An 18,979-nucleotide genomic window follows, 5' to 3' on the forward strand; every position below is an offset into this window, starting at 1 on the left:
AGGGAAGGGAAGGAGGAGAAGAGGGGGGAAGGGAGGGAAGGGAAGGAAGAGAAGGGGGGAAGGGAGGGAAGGGAAGGGAGGAAATGCAAAGAAATTTGGGAGTAAGATACTAGCAGTTGGAGGCATCAGGAAAAGCTTCATTTAGAAGGAATCAATTGAAAGTAGACCATCTAAGAGGAAGAAGTAGGGAGGTAATTCATTCTAGAAGTGAGAGATAACCAATGAAAAGCTACAGGTATGGGAGATGGAATACTGTGTAAAAGGAACCAGAAGAACAATCATATGCATGAAGGTGATTAATATATAATAAGGCTATTAGGTTAGGTTGGGGTCTGGTTGTGAAGGGTTTTAAATGCCAAATAGAAATGTTTATATTTTATTTTAGAGTAACAGGGAGTCACTGGCATTTATTGGGTAGCAGAGCAAATGGTTAGGTGTACATTTTAGAAAGGTCACTTCAATAGCTGTATGAAGAATGGATTGGTGTGGAGAGAGACGTAAGGTCAGGAGACCAAAGAGAAGGCTATTGCAGTAGTCTAAGCAAAAGGTGATGAGAACCTTAATTAGGGTAATGTCTGTGTGAAGGGAGAAAAGGGGGTACATAACAAAAGACATTCTAGAGATAGGAGCAGCAAAATTTACGATTAATTTCATATGCAAGGTAAGTAAGAATGAAGAGCTAAGGATAACACTAAAGTTGTGAACCCCATACAACTGGTGGAATGATGATGTCCTCAATAAAAATAAAGTTCAGGAGAGTGATGTCTTCAGTGAGGGAAAAGATGAGTTTCTATTTTGGACATACTGAATTGAAAATGTCTGCAGAACATCCCACTTAAAAAGGTCTATTAGGCATTTTGTGATACGGAACTGGAACTCAAGACAAAATCTAGGTCAGGATACATAGAACTGGGACTCATTAACATAGAAATGATAATTAAATCAATGAGAGCAAATGAAGTTGTCAAGTAAGAGAATGTAGAGATAGAAGGGAAGAGAGCTTGGAAGAAAAGAGAGACTCTCAAAAAAGGGGAAGTAGGACAACAGGATCAAACACTGAAAGGAGGTCAAGAAGGACAAGGATTGAGGAAAAAAAACATAAGATTTGGCAATTATGAATGAGATCACTTGTAACTCTGGAGAGAGCCATTTTATTAAAGGGATGAAATCATAAACCAGCACTGGAAAATGAGTGCAAAGGGTTGAGAAATGAGTAAAAGGAGAAATGGAGAAAACTAATATAGATAGCTTTTTCTAGGAGTTTGACTGAGAGAAGAGAAAGATAGGGCAATAGTTTAAAGGGATGGTAGAATCTAGTATGAGTTTCTTTTTAAGGATGGAGGAAACTTGGTCATGTGTATGCAATAGGGAAGGAGATAAATAAAAAGCAGGAATAAGGACAATTCAAAGATTAGAGAAGGAAGGAACGTTGAGGGGGAGGCAATACGCTAGCAAAGACAGAAGGCGATGTGATCAAGGATAGATATAAAGAGGTTAGCTTCCACAAGAAGAACCACCTCTTCATCAGAGATTAGAGAAAAGGAAAGAATGGGAAATTATGTCAATAGATTTAGAATGTAAAGAGGATTTGAGGAAATGAACCCCAAAGGGCTTCTCTTTTCTTAATAAAGTATAAGGCAAAGTCTTCAACTGTGAAGGTGAAAGAGGGATGGTTTTGGAAGCTTAAGGAAAAAAGAAGTTTTGAAAGACCACTTTGGAGAGTGGAATAAAGAATCTATTAGGGAACTTCTGGATCATGTAACCAATAAAATGGAGAATTAGACATTTTCTGCAGTCCCCACTAGCTATGCAGTCCCCCACATGTACCAGAGGTACAAGAACTACAGCTGAATCACCAGAATAAGAAAGCAAGAACCCAACAATGTAACAGCTTTTTGAAAAATACTAATCCTTAATAAGCTCACTGAGCACCCCAGCTTCCCCCAGCTGTCTCTTATCTATCCCACTGCTGAAAGCAGCAGAAATTGACTTTCAGTGACATGATGGGGAGAAGATAATAGGGTGGTGAAAATCTGGTTTCCTTCTGCCTAGGTTAGCACAACCATAAGGCTACAGAGACTTTACACAGAATATCCACGTCACCCTCCCCCAACTTTGAAGAAGAAAAGAAAAAGACAAACTAACAAGTCAAAGAAGAAAAAAATAAGAACCAAGGACAAAACTCAAATTGGGAGACAGTGTGAATGGAAGGAGACTGAGGCAGCTTTGTACTCCAGCTATGGGGGCATATCCACCATTGAAAAAGTCATGAAGTGAAGGATAGGGGTATACACATACATATAACATGTGTATGTGTATATGTGTTCATATATGTTCTAATATATACATGTGTGTATATATATAATTTATATATATAATTTTTAAAACTAACAGAAGAAGCTAAAGAAGAGGGATATTGAATTAACACCTGAGGAGGAGGAACAAAAGGGAGAAAGAGGGAAGGAAATAGATAAATAAAAGAAAGAAAAATCATTAAGTTAAGGAAAAATGGTTGACAAAAGAGACAGGAAGAAAAGAGGCAAGAGAGACAGGGGGAATATGGTTACACCAGAGTAGATTAACCAAAATTAATCATAAGAACAAAGTATAGACTTAAAATAGGAAAAGTAACAAAAAAAAAAATCCTATCTGAAAAAAAAATACCAGAGACAAATAGAGGAAAACATAATCCTAAATCTCATAACTTTAAACACAAATGAAACAAAATCCAACTAAATCAGTGAATAAACATTTATTAAGCACTTGTTTTATGTGCAGTACTACATTAAGTATTGATGATACAGAAAAAAGTAATTGTCAGTCCCTTTTCTCTAGGAGTTCACGGTATAATGAGAGAGACAATATGTACAAATAAGCACTAGAATTAAGAGGGATAGGAAAGGCTTCCTATAGAAGGCAGGATAAGAGATACCACATTGGATAAAAAAGCAGAACCTAATAATCTGTCATTTACATGAAACACATCTAAAAAGTAAAGAGATATACAGAATAAAATTGGTAATAAAATTGGTAGTCTAGGAAAAAAATTTCCTTCAAGTGGATCCAAAAAAGTAGGAGATATAATCATGCTATCAGACAAAAAAAAAATATAAAAATTCACAATATAGAGATAAACAAGGAAATTACACTATACTTAAAGGAACCATAGACTATAGCATATAGACATGGGGGATCTTTTTATATGAACACACATACATATATGTATGTGTACATATGTGTGTATAACCAAAAGCAGAGATTTTCTGCAGTGGGACTGCACTAGAAGTTTTCCCAATAAATACAGTAATAAAGCAAGGATGTCTCCTTTCTGTGCTATTATCTGATATTTTCTAAAAATCTTAACAATTAGGCAAATGAAAAAATTAAAAGCATAAATATACACAAAAGGGAGACAAAACTATCCCTGTTTGCTGAGGACTTGGTGAATGTTTACTTAGAAAATACCAGGGAATCATAGAAACTAATTGAGACAATAACTTCAGCAAAGTTTCAAGCTACCAAATAAACCTACAAAAAACAACAGAATTTCTATATAATAACAATAACAAAATTCAGGAAACAATACTAGCAAAGGAAATCTCATTCAAAATAGCTACAAAATGCATAAAATATCTATCAAATCACATTTAATACTTGTATAGATTCTGCTACAAAATGTTCTGTAAGTAAATAAAGACTAAAAATAGCTAGAGAAATACTCAGTGCTCATAGCTAGGATATTATCAATATAATAACAATATTACCAAAGTTAAAATGCAAATTTAATGCTATAACAATAAAACTACCAAAGGGACACATTACAGAACTAGATAAAATAATAACAAATTCCATTTAGAGGAACAAAAGATCTAAAATATCAAGGGAAATAATGAAAAGGGGGGTAGGAATGAAGAGAGAATAGCACTTCTAGACCTCAAAGTATATTATAAAGCAGTAGTCTTCAAAACAATTTGATACTAGTTAAAAAATTAAAAAGTAGATCAGTGTAAGAGTAGACAAGGAAAAATGAGAAATCGTCTAACTCAGCAACACAGTGTTCAGTAAGCCTGACAACATAAATTACATAAGAAACAACTGCCTATTTGGTAAGAATCACTGGGAAAACTAGAAAAACAGTCTGGCAGAAATTTGGCTAGGACCAACATTTTATGCCATATTACACCATAAATTAAAATTGTATAATGAACCTGAATGGTAAAAATCACACCCCTAACATATTAGAAGAGAAACAGATTATGTGTGTGTGTATGTGTGTGTGTATATATATATATACACACACACACACATATATATATCATAGCCATAGGTAGAATATGGATTCTTAACCAAAAAGAGCACTAGAGACAATTGCAATATATAAAATAGATTATTTTAACTAAGTAATTTTGCAGAAACAGAATTAATGTATCTAGGACAAGAAGGGGAACAGTCAACTGAGAAAAAATTTTGTATCAACTATCTCTAATAAGGATTTAATATCTAAAATATATTTTAAAAAAAACTAACCAAAAAAAAAAAGACCAAAACCCATTCCTGATTTGAAAAGTGGTCAAAAGATGACCAAAAGTTTACAGAACAACTGCAAACTATTAACAACAATATGAAAAAGTGCTCCAAATCACTAAGTGAAGTTAAAATCAAAACAAGTTTTTACTCACACTCAACAAATTTGCATAGATGGAAAAGACAGGAATGATCAGTGTTGGAGAGGTTGTGGAAAGACAAAGGTACTGTTGGTGAAGCTGTGAATTGGTTTAATCCAGGGACAGGGAACCTGAGGCCTCAAGGCCACACATGGCCCTCTAGGTCCTCAAATGTGGCCCTTTGACTGAATCCAAACTTCACAGAACAAAATTTTTTGAATTCCTGACCGGGAGTCAGAAAGAATCATCTTCCTGAGTTCAAATGTGGCCTCACACACAGCTGTGTGACCCTGGGCAAGACACTTCACTCTGTTTTGACTCAGTTTCCTCTTCTGTAAAATGAGCTGGAGAAGAAAATAGAAAACCATTCCAGCATCTTTGCCAAGAAAACCCCAAATATGGTCACGAAGAGTTGGGTACTACTGAAAACAACTGAATATAGTCATAAAGTGTGTTTCCCAAGGAAGTTGTTGACAAAGTTGGGGCAGCAGATGTTGAGGTAAACTTGAAGTCGGGAAGATGTGAGTTAAGCAAGTCATTCAACATCTTTTTCACTTCCAGTCTTAATATCCCCATATAAAATGAGGATAATAATTGTATCTAACTCACGGCATTATTGTAAGGATCAAATGAAATAACACACGTAAAGCTCCTTGTAAGCAAGCCTCAGAGCACTATAGAACTGTGCAAAAGAACTCTTTGTGGCAGGAAAGAAATAGAAACAAAATTGACACCAATTGGGAAATGGCTAAATAAATTGTGTCACATGAGAACTGGATTATTGCTATGCTATAAGAAAAAAAATAACAATGAATACAGAGAATTATGAAGTCTTACGTGAACTAATGCAAAGTAAGCCAAGAAAACAATTATAAAAGAACAACCGCCACAAAATAAACAAAACTAGTAAATAAAAAGCCTGGTCCAAGTAAGAGATATCTGAAGAGACCTCTTCAGCTCCTTTGTTAAGGGCAGGGTCCACAGGTGTAGAACACTGCATATCACATTAAATTTTCTCAAAGTTTTGATCAATTCTGCTGATATTTTTTCTTTTCTTTTTTTTTAAAAGATCTTTCTTATTCCTGGAGGCTGTCTTGAAGGGGAAAGAGAGGGATGAAGGGGAAAATCTAGGAGACCTAAAAGTTAAAGATATTTTTTAAAAAAACCATTTTTTAAAAAAGCAACCAATTATAGAGGAGTTAAAAATTACCTTACTATACTGAGGGATGAATTGAGATTAGGTAACCTAAATTTATAGTGGGCCCAGTGAGCATGGTTGCATGGCTTTTCTTCAGCTGCATTCTGTAGCATGTGGTTAGAAGGGAAGGAAGTAAATGACAGGAATAATCCAAGACTGGGTTTGGGCCAATCTAGGGATTAAGGAGTATATTAATACTGTGTTGAACTGGTTAACTAAAGGTTGCAATTTGGAAGGAAGGAAAGCAAAGTATTTTAGGAGTACTCTGGGGGTAGAAGAATTGAAGGTCATGATAAAGACAAAGAAAAAGTTCAGGAAAAATAAGGTTCAGAGAGAAGTAGAATGAAAAGAAGTTTTTAATTAGGTTTTTAAATGTTAGATTTCTTGGTCATGAAAATAGAACAATTATGAATGATGGCAAGGCCAAGAGTGCAACCATTCCTCTGTATAGCTAAGGTAGATTAGAGAAATAGGCCATGGAGATTAAAGAACTTGAAGACTGGGGTTTCTGAGAAACATCAACATGTCTGTTGAGGTTCTCTGATATAAAAATCATAGGACTATCATTTTAGAGCTGGAAGGGACCCTTTGGTATCATCTACTTCAACCCCATATTTTATAGTTGAAGAAATTAGGCCAAGAAATGTGAAGTGACTTTCCAATGTGCCAAAGTTAACAGAGTAGAGATCTGGGTTTGGACGATTCCCGAAAAATTTCTACCATGCTGATTCTCAGAGGGGAGAACAAGCGTTGGAGTGGAAAGGAAAACCATAAGCCAGATACAGAACAGTAGGAAGGGGTTGGCGCTTTAAACAACAAACAAAGGAGTTTTGTTTGTATCATTTTGGCAGAAAAGGATGGATTGTAGTAGGGAGAAGACTTGAGGCAGGAAGACCAGTTTGAAGACTGTTGCAACAGGAAGAGGAAAAGGTGAAAGGGCCCATACTAGGATTAACATTGTGTACATGGAGAGAAGGGTATATACACAAGAGAAGTGGGGACAATAGAAACGACAAGATTTGCAATGGATTTATGGGGTGAGAGTGAAAAGGTAAGGATGACCCACAGGGTACAAGACTAGGTGAGGAGGAAAATGCTACCATAACAGAAGACAGTAATAACATTAATAGGGAAATTGAGAAGAAGGTAGGGTTTGGAGAGAAAGATAATGAATTCTGCTTTGGACATGATAAATCAATCCACCAGTACCTACCTTCTCTACAAATTTTATTCTTCTTGGTCTCAAAGGTCAGAACACAGACCATAGAATTTGCAAAGAGACAAATTTAGGTTTTACCTAAAACAAAACATTTAGAACTATCCAAAAATAGAGTGCATTACTTTGGTTTACCTTCTTCTTGGAGGTCTTCAAGTGGTTGCTGGATGAACACTTGAGAATACAGAAAAAGGGATCTTTAAGAGTTCAGGAATGAATTGAACCAGATGACCTCTGAAGTCTTTTCTGATTCTGAAATTCAATGAATCTCATTCTAGTCCCCAGTGTTTTTAAAGTTTGGGTTTATACAGAAAAAAAAAAGTCCTAACCTTTCATAACATTTCATTGAGTTCTATTTTTTGGTTCTTCATTCCATTGACCTATATCTCTGATCTATTTCCATTGCCAGACTATTTTAATAGTGTTTCAAAGTACATTTTAAGATCTGGTAGTAATAATTGCCCTTTGCCATTTTTTCCCTAGTTTTTGATATTCTTAGCTTTCTATTTATATATATATATATATGTATATATATATGAATTTATTTTCATTTAATCTAATTTTATTAACTAATCAATTGATATTATATTAAATCTGTAATTTTGTGAAAAATTGATATATTAAGTATATTTGTTTGGTCTCACCATGAGCAAGGAAAATACGTTTCTTGAGTTCTGTCAAAATTATTTTGAAGTTATGTTTATATAGATGTCTCATTTTTTTCTTGACATAAATGCCCAAACCAATAAACTGTTATTATTATCATTATAATAAGAGGCATTTTTCTCTTTGTCAGTTTCTTTTGCTTCTTGCCTGTAGAATATTAAAATAAAAGGTTTGGGGAGGAGGCACATCTTCTATCTTCTCACTTCCCCTTCATTGTTTTTTTTGTTGTTCACTGTCTTGAATTTTCTGGACAGATTTTTTTGGATTTTAGAACTATTTTAGCTTTTATTGTCAATGCTTGTTCATGTTCATTGGTTTCAGTCATGTCTGGTTCCTTGTGACCCTACTTGGGGTTTTCTTGGCAAAGATACTGGCCATTTCCTTCTCCAGCTCATTTTACAGAAACTGAGGCAAATAGATTTAAGTGACTTGCCCAGGGTCACAGCTAGTAAGGGTCTGAGGCTGAATTTGAACTCAGGTCTTCCTGACTTCAGGCCCAGCATTCTATCTACTGTGCTACCTAGCTGCCCTCAATGCTTATTCCTTTCGTTTATTTTTTATTCCTTTTTCCTGTTGCTAGATTTTCTAAAACTATGTAAAATAGAAATAGTGGGAGTGGACATTTCTGTTTAATATCTGTTTTTAATGGGGATGTTTCCACATATTCATTTTAATTAGAAACTCAAGAAAAATTATTTTTTTTTTTTTTCACAAAGCCCAGGCATTGTACCAACTCCCACTCTTCCTCTATGGACAGGCTTATTCATCCAGACTGCCCTCCCACTGGTAGTTCTGGTGTCCCCAGAGAGGAGTATGACATGCTGCTAAATCTCATACTCTCTCTAAAGGTCTTAGGCATAAACCTGATATTGGGGAAGGGCATATTGCTTCTACTCGCAACAGTGCTTCCTGAGACCCCACCTGTACATTTCCCATTTATATGAAATCCATCACCCTGACACCACTAACTCAGACATAAACCATTTACTTAACAATAAGGCAAAAGCAAGAATAATTATAACATTTATTTAAAAGAAGGGAAGGGCAAGAATAATCATAATATTTACCCAATAGAAAGCAAGGGCAGGAATAATCTTAACATTTACTCAATAGAAGCCAAAAGAAGGAATAATATTAACATTCACTCACTAGGAAAATAAAGCAGGAAGAATAATATTATAACAATGCATCTTTGAACCTAGATCACACTATTCCACCAATGTATCGAGTGTCTGTTGGGGTGAAACCTAGCAGGGAGATATGAGAGTGGGGAAAAAGACGTGCCTTGAATGAGTCTGTCAGGTGTATGTTGTTCCCCATTGTTTGTCCTTCCTTTGACCCAGATGGCTCTGCAGGAGAGAGTAAGGCCAGTGATATTGTTCCTAAAGAGGATGAGAAAGAAAATACACCACACAAAGCTGCTCTTCTACTGGGCCTCACTGATTGTCCTCTGGGCAAAACTCAGCCACTCTTAACAGAGCACTGAGGAAGCAGTGAGGTCAAACTCAAATGGAAATGCATCTCTGGGGGCCACATATTGACATAGAAAACCACAAATTAACATTATCTGTGTTGTATTATATTTTTGTTTATTTTATCAAACATTGCTATTTACATTTTAATCTGTCTCTGGTGGCATTGCTGCAGCAGAAGTTTGACCCTCAACACTTCTGTCAATAGCATGTCAAACAGTTTCTTTATGCCAGAGGACCAGCAAGTTCCTCAACTCTGCAAACAGCATCAGATTCTGCTTTGTCTAAGACAGGCCTGCACAACATATGGCCTCTGGGTCACACTGGGTCACACCAAAGGATTTCTGGCGACCCTTGAAAAATGTAGAGGAGGTAAAAGAAAGTAAAGATGTAATAAGGGCTTTGTCCAGGCTCCACTTAACCTGGCTTCCACTAGTCGCTATTGTGCCCATCATGAAACTTACCACAGGGCACCATGTCCTGTTTTTCATGGGACTCGCAGCAACCAACCATCTTCAGTCTGTCTCTAGTCTGAGAGGATCAAGAGTTATATCTTTTCGGGGCAGCCAGGTGGTGCAGTGAGCAAGAGCTCTGGCCCCAGGGTCGGGAGACCCAGGATTGGTTCCGGCCTCAGATACTTGGCACCCACACAAAATAACTGGCCGTGTAACCTTGAGCAAGTTACTTAACCCCAATTGCTTTAAAAAAAACAAAAGAAAGACATCTTTTCACTGCATTTTCAAATGTTACTAGTGTTGAACACAGGGACAAAATGAGCGCAGCCACACACCAACACAGCTGATGACCACTATATAATGAGCAAAGACAGCATGAGGGCATGACCTCTAAGAGCGTCTGGCACTCTCTCCAAGGTAAGATGCTCAGTTCAGTATTTCTTTGTGGATATCTTTTGGTCCTAACATTAAGTTTTTTGGATGACTTTGTAAAATAGGTGATAAAAAGAAACAGAAGATGAATCAGAATGTAGAGTGTTTAATGCAGAGTAGACAAATAAATACTTGTTTACTTACATGAGAGACAAAGTCTTACGCCTTTTTGCCAAGAAGTAATAGCCACTCCAAAGAAATACAATCCTAGTCACCATTTAGAATCAAAACATCCTGACTTAGGCAAATTGAACACCAATAAAAAACAAACTAAAGCATCCAAATTGCTGAAAAATCTTAGTGGGGAACAACTGTTTTTCAAGAAAGTAAAGTCAGAAAATGAGGTGGCTACTAAGGTTAGATTTCAGATTTTCTAGAGAAATTGATTTCAAACATTATTCTGGAGTACAAAAAAACTGATTGTTAACAAGAAGTATAATACATCCCATTAACAATGTAAATAGTAAAAAAAAAAAAAACCTGAAAAATGTATTAAAACTTGTTTCACTTAGCAAAGTAATTTTTAAGTGAATGTGATTTCATGATAAGTAAAAATCTTAAGTAATAAGTGTAATTAATTGATATTAATTGAAATTTCCCTTTTTAAAAATATGGTTTATTTGCAAAATAGTTTAATCATTAATTATACCTTTACTTGGAAAGTGAGTCACTAAAAACCTATCTGCCTCCCAAAGAAGTTCAGTCTGTTTTAATTTTAGCCCCTGCCTACTGCCAAGTTGTGCAAATGTGGTCTAAGAGTTTCCAAGCTTCTCCTCACAGCAAAACATATGCAAAGCTTGTCTTTCACTCCTGTTTCCCCCCTCAAACCAGACACAGAAGTAGAACAAGTCAGACTCCAGAGTATTCCCCTTTTCAGCCTTTAGAAGGTGCTAGAGAGCAGGATTCAGCTCTTCCAAAGAGCCTCCCACAGCTGCTTTTCTCAAAAAAAAAAAAAAATCACCAAAGCAATGCATCTCTTTTACTCAGGAAATTCATAGCAAGGAAGCTACAGAACCCACTATTCCAGCTGGAAACCTTCCTTGTCTTCTGTCCCTGGCTTCACTGTGACAGATACCTTTTATGCTCATCTCATTTTCCCACTTTTTCTTCTCTCTTCCTACATAGCTTCTCCTGCTGACTGCATATCAGCTTCTAATACCTCAAACTAGTCTCCCAAGAGTCAATCATTTATCCTTCCCTTATGAAGTAAAACTCAAGAAAATCCATCTCTCTTTTATGTGTGAACCAAGCTGTCCTTATAAAATCTTCTCATAGTCTCCAAACTTAATTTGATTAATAATTTTGTTGCTTATATACTTCAAAATTCTATAACAGTCACATGCAAAGAAGCTAATAGACCACAATGCTTTGCAACTGTCATAACACTTCAGGCACTGTTCTGCCTTTCAAATAGGTCTTCTCAGTACATTCATCTGAGGAGCAGTTATGTCAGGTCCTCAAAATAGTCTATGTCTCTCTTTAACATTTTATCTGAGATGCATTGTTCACACACACACACACGTTGATTTTATAAGTTTTCCTTTCATAAGTTTTAAAAGTTTCCTTTATAAGTTTTCCTTTTTTATTCTCCTTTTCAGCCACCAAATTTTCCCTCTACAAAAAAACTCCTTCTACGTTACAATGGCATAATCCCCTTCCCCCTCCCTTTTTTTTTTAATTTGGGAATAGCAACTACTGAGATTTCTCTGACCAAAATCACAGAATTTTAGAGTTTGAAGGACTTCAGCTGTCACCAAGTCCAGTCTTGTCCTTTGTTCTCATCAGGGTAGACAGTTATATTAAGGAAGCAGCAAGAAAAGTAAGCTGAATCAAAAAACTACAATAATGTAAATAGAAATAACAACAATGAAATTAAATGCTGCAATCACAGTTCATGAATCCCCACTAATTTCTCTTTTAACAAAATAACCAGAAACAATACAAGGTAACAAAGAGTTATATAAGGGAGGACCATCCCAGCAGTGATTCCCCAAAATGGTGATCTTCTTCCCAAAGAGTGGAGTTTGGGGTTAAAGGCAAGAATCAAGGGATGGAATATAGGTCTCAGCTATCACCTCCACATCACAGCAGGAACCAAGGAACAGAATATATTGTTACTCATGCAGAGTATTATGATTTACTCAACAGGAGGGGAAAAGTGGGGGATGTTAGATCAAAATTCAATTAACTTTGCTATAATTGCTATGGAATTCTAGGCGAATCATTTCGTTGATGGAAGTAAGAGTCTCAGAAAATCCAACCATATATACACTTGTGCTTATTTATATTGGGGAATATTCAGTAAAACAACAAGGAACAAGAAGTTTATTAAGATGTGATAATAATGTTCTAAGATCCAGGTACAGGTGAAACTTCCGTTCTCATTTGCTGAAGGGCTTGTCAGATGGCTTTCCAGAGAGACTGAAACTACTGTTTTTTGCACAGCAGGTGGCAGCACATCCATGGGGTTCAGCCTCACTGCTGCAACGGTAGGACACAGTAGCAATCTCACGGAGACTGTGTTGGCCTAAGGACACCCAACTAGAAATTTCTGTTCTCGAGTTTTCATACTTTTTCTAACTTCTTTTGTCACTAGAATGCACTTGATCTTACTTTGAAGACCAACAAGCAAGCACAGGGCTTTCATAATCGAGTTTTTCTTTTCCTCAGAAGTGAGCAAGAGTTATTTTCATTTATGCAGATAAAAGTCAAAGAATATACAGTGGAAGAGTGCTAGGTTTACTCTGTTCATGAGGCAACACCCAGGACTTAACATAGATGAGTTAGTTGCCCACTTGGTGGAAGGAGTTCTCACACCTGGAGTTTTCACACTGACATAATCACAGATCTTTCACTTACCAAGTAAATAAAATACATTTCTAGACACTGAATCTTATTATTAGAAGGAAACTTAGAAATTGAAAGGACCTCAGTGGTTATTTAATTCAACCCCTTTATTTCACAGGGTTATGTGATTTGCACAAGGCCATGCATTATGCATCAAAAACATGATTTGAACCCAGGTCCTCTGGAGCTCATGGGTTGTTCACCCTGTTACTAATACAACCTTCCACTGGATGCAGGAACCATTTCTAACCTATTCCTCCTTTTTATTTATTTATTTGCTTTTTTTGGAGGGGGGAAGGTAGGGCAACTGGGGTTAAGTGACTTGTTCAAGGACACATGGATAGTTTTGTGTCTGAGGTCAGATTTGAACTCAGGTCCTCCTGGCTCCAGGGCTGGTGCTCTATTCATTGTGCCATCTAGCCATCCCCATAACACATTCCTAATAGATATCATCTTGAACATTGCCAGTGAGAATGAATTCACTACTTTCAAAGCAGTCTATTGTGTTGCTTATGAACTATAAGTTCTTCCTTGTATCAAGCTGAATTGTGCTTTCCTGTAATTTTACAGTAGTGTCTTAGATTTGCATAGTACTTCAGGATATATTATCTATTTTTATTCTTACAACAACTTTGTGAAGGAGACAGAAAATATATTATTATGGCATTTTGAAGGATAAGGAAACTGAGTCTCACAGAGGTTATGTGGCTTGCCAAGGTCACATGCTCTATCAACAGTGGAATCAAAATGAGAGCCCCAATAAAATTAATTCCAACTCAGTTCTTTTTCTACTATACCATGCTGCCTCCCAGAAATACCACATATCAGTCTTAATTCAGCCTTCAGGATAGATGAAAAATAGGTGTAACCCACCCTCTGGGTCACTCCCCCAATTTATTCTTGAACACTTGGTTTTGGTTCCCAGTGAGCTGCTAATACTCCCACATTTGAGGGTGCCCTTTGGATCTACACTCTTAAAATTATAGCTTATGAAGACAAAGTTAGAGGTCTTTCAAACTCTAAAATTCTGTGATTTTGATCAGAAAATTTCAGTAGTTGCAATTTCCAAAGTGGGGAAGAAAGGAGATTATGCCATTGAAAGGGACTACCCCTTTCATAGGGGAACAGTTTGGTTGCTAAAAGGGTAAGTAAAAGAATATTTGTATAAGGAAAACTGATTTTTTTAAAAATCAAACTTTGGGGGTAAAGTCAGCATCTTGAATAAAATGTTGGGGAGCTATAAATTGCTTGAACTGTTCTGGAAAAACAATTTGCAATTATGCAAAAAAAAAAAAAGTTACTTAAATTGTGTGTGTCCTTCAACCTAGCAATACCACTCCTAAACCTACATCACAAAGAGATCAAAGAAATGGGAAAAGGAATCATATGCACAAAAATATTTGTATCAGTTCCTTTTGTGATGGCAAAAAAAAGAACTAGAAACTAAGGGGTACCCCTCAATTGGGAAATGGTTGAACAAATTATGACACATGAATGTAATAAAATATTATTGTACTCTAAGAAACAATGAAAGGAAGGGAAGATCTATAATGAATTGATATATACTGAAGTGAACAGAACCAGGAAGACAATTGATACAGTAACAACACATTATTAAAAGGGAGAATTTTAAAGAATCTCTCATCAAGCACAAGGACAATTCCAGAGTACTGGGATGGAGAATATTAGCCACCTCTTGATGGAGAGGTAATGTACCCAATATGCAGAATGAGACATAGATTTTAGGATATGGATAATGTATAAATATGTTTTACTTCACTCTTCATATTGTTACAAAGGGTGTTTTTTTTCTTTTTTCTCATGGGCTGGAATGAGGAGAGGAAATAAATGGTTGTTAATTTTAAAAGTAAAATTTAAGAATGGACTGGGAGCGGAGTCAAGATGGCAGAGTAGAAGCAGGACCTCCCCACTGCTCTGGCTTCCACCTTCCCCAATCCATGTAAAAGGCGACTCCCTTTTGTAAACTTTTCTCAGTAGTTGAAGGGAATAGAAATATCTATGTGTCTATATATGAGGGTATATGGGCATATGAATACATATGTGAATGTGTGTATATATGTTTACAGGTATACATAGAGGGCACAGGACCAATTTAACAGGAAGGGATGATACTTAAAGGGTGAAATTAAGAGGTGAAAGAGGAATATAATGAGAGGAGATGGGGAGAGACAGAATGGGGTAAACTATCTCATATAGAAGAGGCTAGGGAAAATGGTTACAATGGAGGGGAAGAATAGGAAGTTAAAAGGGAATGGGTCAACCTTATTCCCATTGAATTTGGCTTGAGGAGGGAATGACATACACACTAAATAAGGTATCTCACTCTCCAGGAGAGCAGGGGGGGAAGGGGATGAGAGGGGAGATGATGGAAGGGAGGGCAGGCTGGTGGGGAGGGAAGTTGGAAGCACCCACTTTTGAAAAGGGACAGGATCAAAGTAGAGAATAGAACAAGTGGGAGGTGGGATAGGAGAGAGGGAAATATAGTCAGTCTTTTACAGTATATCTACTATGTTATTGTTTTGCATTAGCCACACATGTACAACCTATACTGAACTGCTTATCTTCCCAGTAAGGGTGGGTGACAAGGGAGGAAGGGAATGAATCTGGAAGTCAAAATTTTAAAATCAAATATTCAAATATATATACTATTATTAATACTATTTTACATGTAATTGGGAAATAAGACATACAGGCACTGGGGCATAGAGATCCACCATGCCCTACTGGAAAAGTCGAAAGAGGTATGGGAGAAAATATGGGAGAGAACAGATTGGAGGAGGGGATATCCTGTGGGACTGCTATTTTGGGGCGGTGGGTAGGGGGAAAACAGGGAGAAAATTTGTAACTCAAAATCTGGTGGAAATGAATAATGTAAATCAGAAGTTAATAAAGCATTTTTAAAAAAGTAAAATTTAATTTAAAAATATTTTGTGTAGAAATCTTTCACTGCTCTTCAGTTCTCCCTTTCTTTCCTCTCACTGGTGATTAAGCAATTAGAGTATCATGTATCTTCTGATACATAATCAGATATCTGCAAAATCCTGTCAAAAAAGAAAATGAGCTTATTTGGGCATGACATTATTAACTTGACATATCAGTTTCTAATGATCATTATTTGATTTTAAAAGTAATCATAATCATCTACCTAATAATCTACTCTATAGTTTGCTTGGGTTCAATATCTAAAGACCCAAATAATTAATGAAATATGATTTTTTTATTCTTTTTTAAAATTGGGATATTTGTCTATCTCCAATCTTCTGTCATCTTTCCAATTCTTCATGATGTTTCAAAGGTTATTAGCAATCATTCCATGATCATATACGCAAGTTCCTGTTGAAAATACTTACATCTAGTGTAATCTAGGTCCAACCATTCCTTGCTCTAAGATCTTTAGTAGCTCTAAATTGTCTCAGGGATATAATGAAAACTTCCCAGTCTAGCTTTTAAAGTTCCATAAACCTGGGTCCAACCTACATTTCCAACTTTATTTCACATCACTTAAGACTCAAATGAAATCATTGATATAAAGCACTTTGTAAACCTTATAGTATTCTAGAAATCATCATTATCAACCAGTCAATAGTCCTTCAATCTGATGATGATTTCACTTCCTGAGCCTTTTCCTGCATTCCAAATGGACTCAAGCCATATTTATAGATCAATAGAGAGGTGTGCAGGCAAACATTTGACAACACAGATATTGCTTTTTTTTAAGTACATACACAGGTACAATAATCTCACCCTCATCTCTGTATATTTTTCATCTAATATATTGCAATTACAAGAAATAGTAAGTTCCTCTCTTTTCTTCCTCATTTCTTCTGTAGGGTATTCCCATTTCCCCACCTTCCTTTTCTTTACTTTTCTGAATCAAATGCAACACAACAAAACTCCACAGGCTCTGTATTTGTCATAGAATAGTAAATAAAAGACTGGAAAGAACCTTGGAGACCAAATAGTCCTACCCATTCATTTTATAGATGAAGAAACTGAAGACCAAAGGGGTTAAGTGACTAGCCAAAGGTCACACAGGGTTCTGAAAGGACAATGGTCTCTTCATCCCCTTTTGAGATATAAATACAATCATTTAATCCTTTAAATTTGCTCAGTTTTATTTACCTTTGTAGCTTTTATCTCTTTCTTATGATAAGATTTCATAGACTCCACCCACCCCTGGTTTTTTCCAAAAGGAATGCTTGAAAGTCTACTATTTTACTGAAGCTTCACTCTTTTCCTTGTAGGCTTACATTTAGTTTTTTCTGAATTAATTACTCTTAGTCATAAACCAGTGTTCTTCCTTTTGGTATAGTGTATTTCTAACCTTCCTGTCCTTTAAAATACTTGCTGCATGATCTATGTGATCCTAATTGTGCCCCTCTGATACTTGTTCTCATTCTTCCTGGCTACTATCAGCATTATTTCTTTGACCTGAAAACTCTGGCTTTTGGTTATGATATTTCTGGAAATGTTTAGTATTTGTAGTTTGGTCTTTGAGAAAATAATAAGTAAAAATCTTTCTAATTTTCATTTTGCTATCTGCATCTAATAGACCTGGGCAGTTTTCTTTTATACTTTCTCAAAATATGGAATCTGGGTTTTTGGTTTGGTCATACTTTTCAGAGTACAAAAATTCTTAAATTACCTTTTTGTCTTATTTTTCATGTCACTTGTTTTTGAAAACAGATCCCATGTTTCTATCTTTATTCTATTTATTCTTTATTTATTCTTTATTCTATTAACTCGGCTTTTTTATTGTTGTCATTGACTAAATGAACTTTTCATTTCTGTTTTTTCTACTCAGTGTTGCAATCCCCTAGTTGGGTAAGACTTTCCAGCTTCCCTTCTAAATTTCTCTTCAAAGTATTCTAATTTCCTTCCTTATCTTTTATTTCAGCTTTTTCTTCTATTCACTCTTGTAACCCTTGTTATCAATCCAGTCTTTTAATTATTGTAGAATTATTGGCATAAAGCAAATCATCAAAGAGACCACAGCAAGAGAAAAATCAAAGGGGATAATAGATGTGGAACCAGAAGCGATCTCAGAGGTTGCCTAAATCTTTATTTAACGGGTGAGGAAGCTGAGTCCAAAAAGTGATTTGTTCAAGGCTACACAAGTCATAAACATCAGAATATAACTATTATATCTCTGTTCCTGAATACTCACACAGATGAACTTCCTGGAGCCAAACTTCAAACATGAAGCATCTCAAAGTTTCTCAGGAGGCCCCTTTTAGAAAAGCTGTTCATTCATGCCATCCCTTCTGCCAGCTTCTTACATGTTTTTAAGTTTTCATCGTTATTTGTTATCTATGGTTCCTTTTCTACATCGTTGAGCCCAACACAAGATATACTGGCCTGCCTATCACAGAAGGCTTCATCATAGCCACCTTACACATCAGTCCTGTGACTACTTCCTCAAAATCATCTTCACCTATTCACAGTACCTTTAATCTAAGTTTACTTCAAATAAAGATTTATTGACATTTTCCCCACCTTAATAACAGTTTCTCCTTTATGGGGCTTCTGGGAATTTTTCACACTGTGAAACTAATTTCAAATATAAGTTTAAAAACTGCTTTATTATTTTTCCTTATTATTTATGTTAGCACTGGGCTGTCTTGCTTTAGAAAAAATGGAAATGGCATAAAGGACATCATCAAAGAGATGGGAAAAAAGGTGGGTTAGTCATGTAGCAAGATTGAGTACAGTTATGCCATATGCTTCACTGATATACAAACCGTATCCAAGGGTTGAGATAGAGGCCCCAGTCTGCTGGATAGGTACCTGGGGTAGGAAGATTTATGGAAGGACATAGATAGGAATCATAGGGGATGAGAAAGTATATATTAAAGTCACAATAAGACACCATTAAAGTGAGTACATGAATGAAATCACAGATCCATCAAAATATTAAAGCTAAGGTATTTGGCAGTGGGTACTATTTTAGCATTCAGAAAACCAGAGGAAAAAAATATTTTATATTATAAGCATAAAATGGGTTGCAG

Source organism: Petaurus breviceps, unplaced genomic scaffold, assembly GCF_028583685.1.
Source record: "Petaurus breviceps papuanus isolate PSGF00001 unplaced genomic scaffold, PetGlider_PUasm1.0 90730, whole genome shotgun sequence".
In the NCBI taxonomy this organism is placed as follows: Eukaryota; Metazoa; Chordata; class Mammalia; order Diprotodontia; family Petauridae; genus Petaurus; species Petaurus breviceps.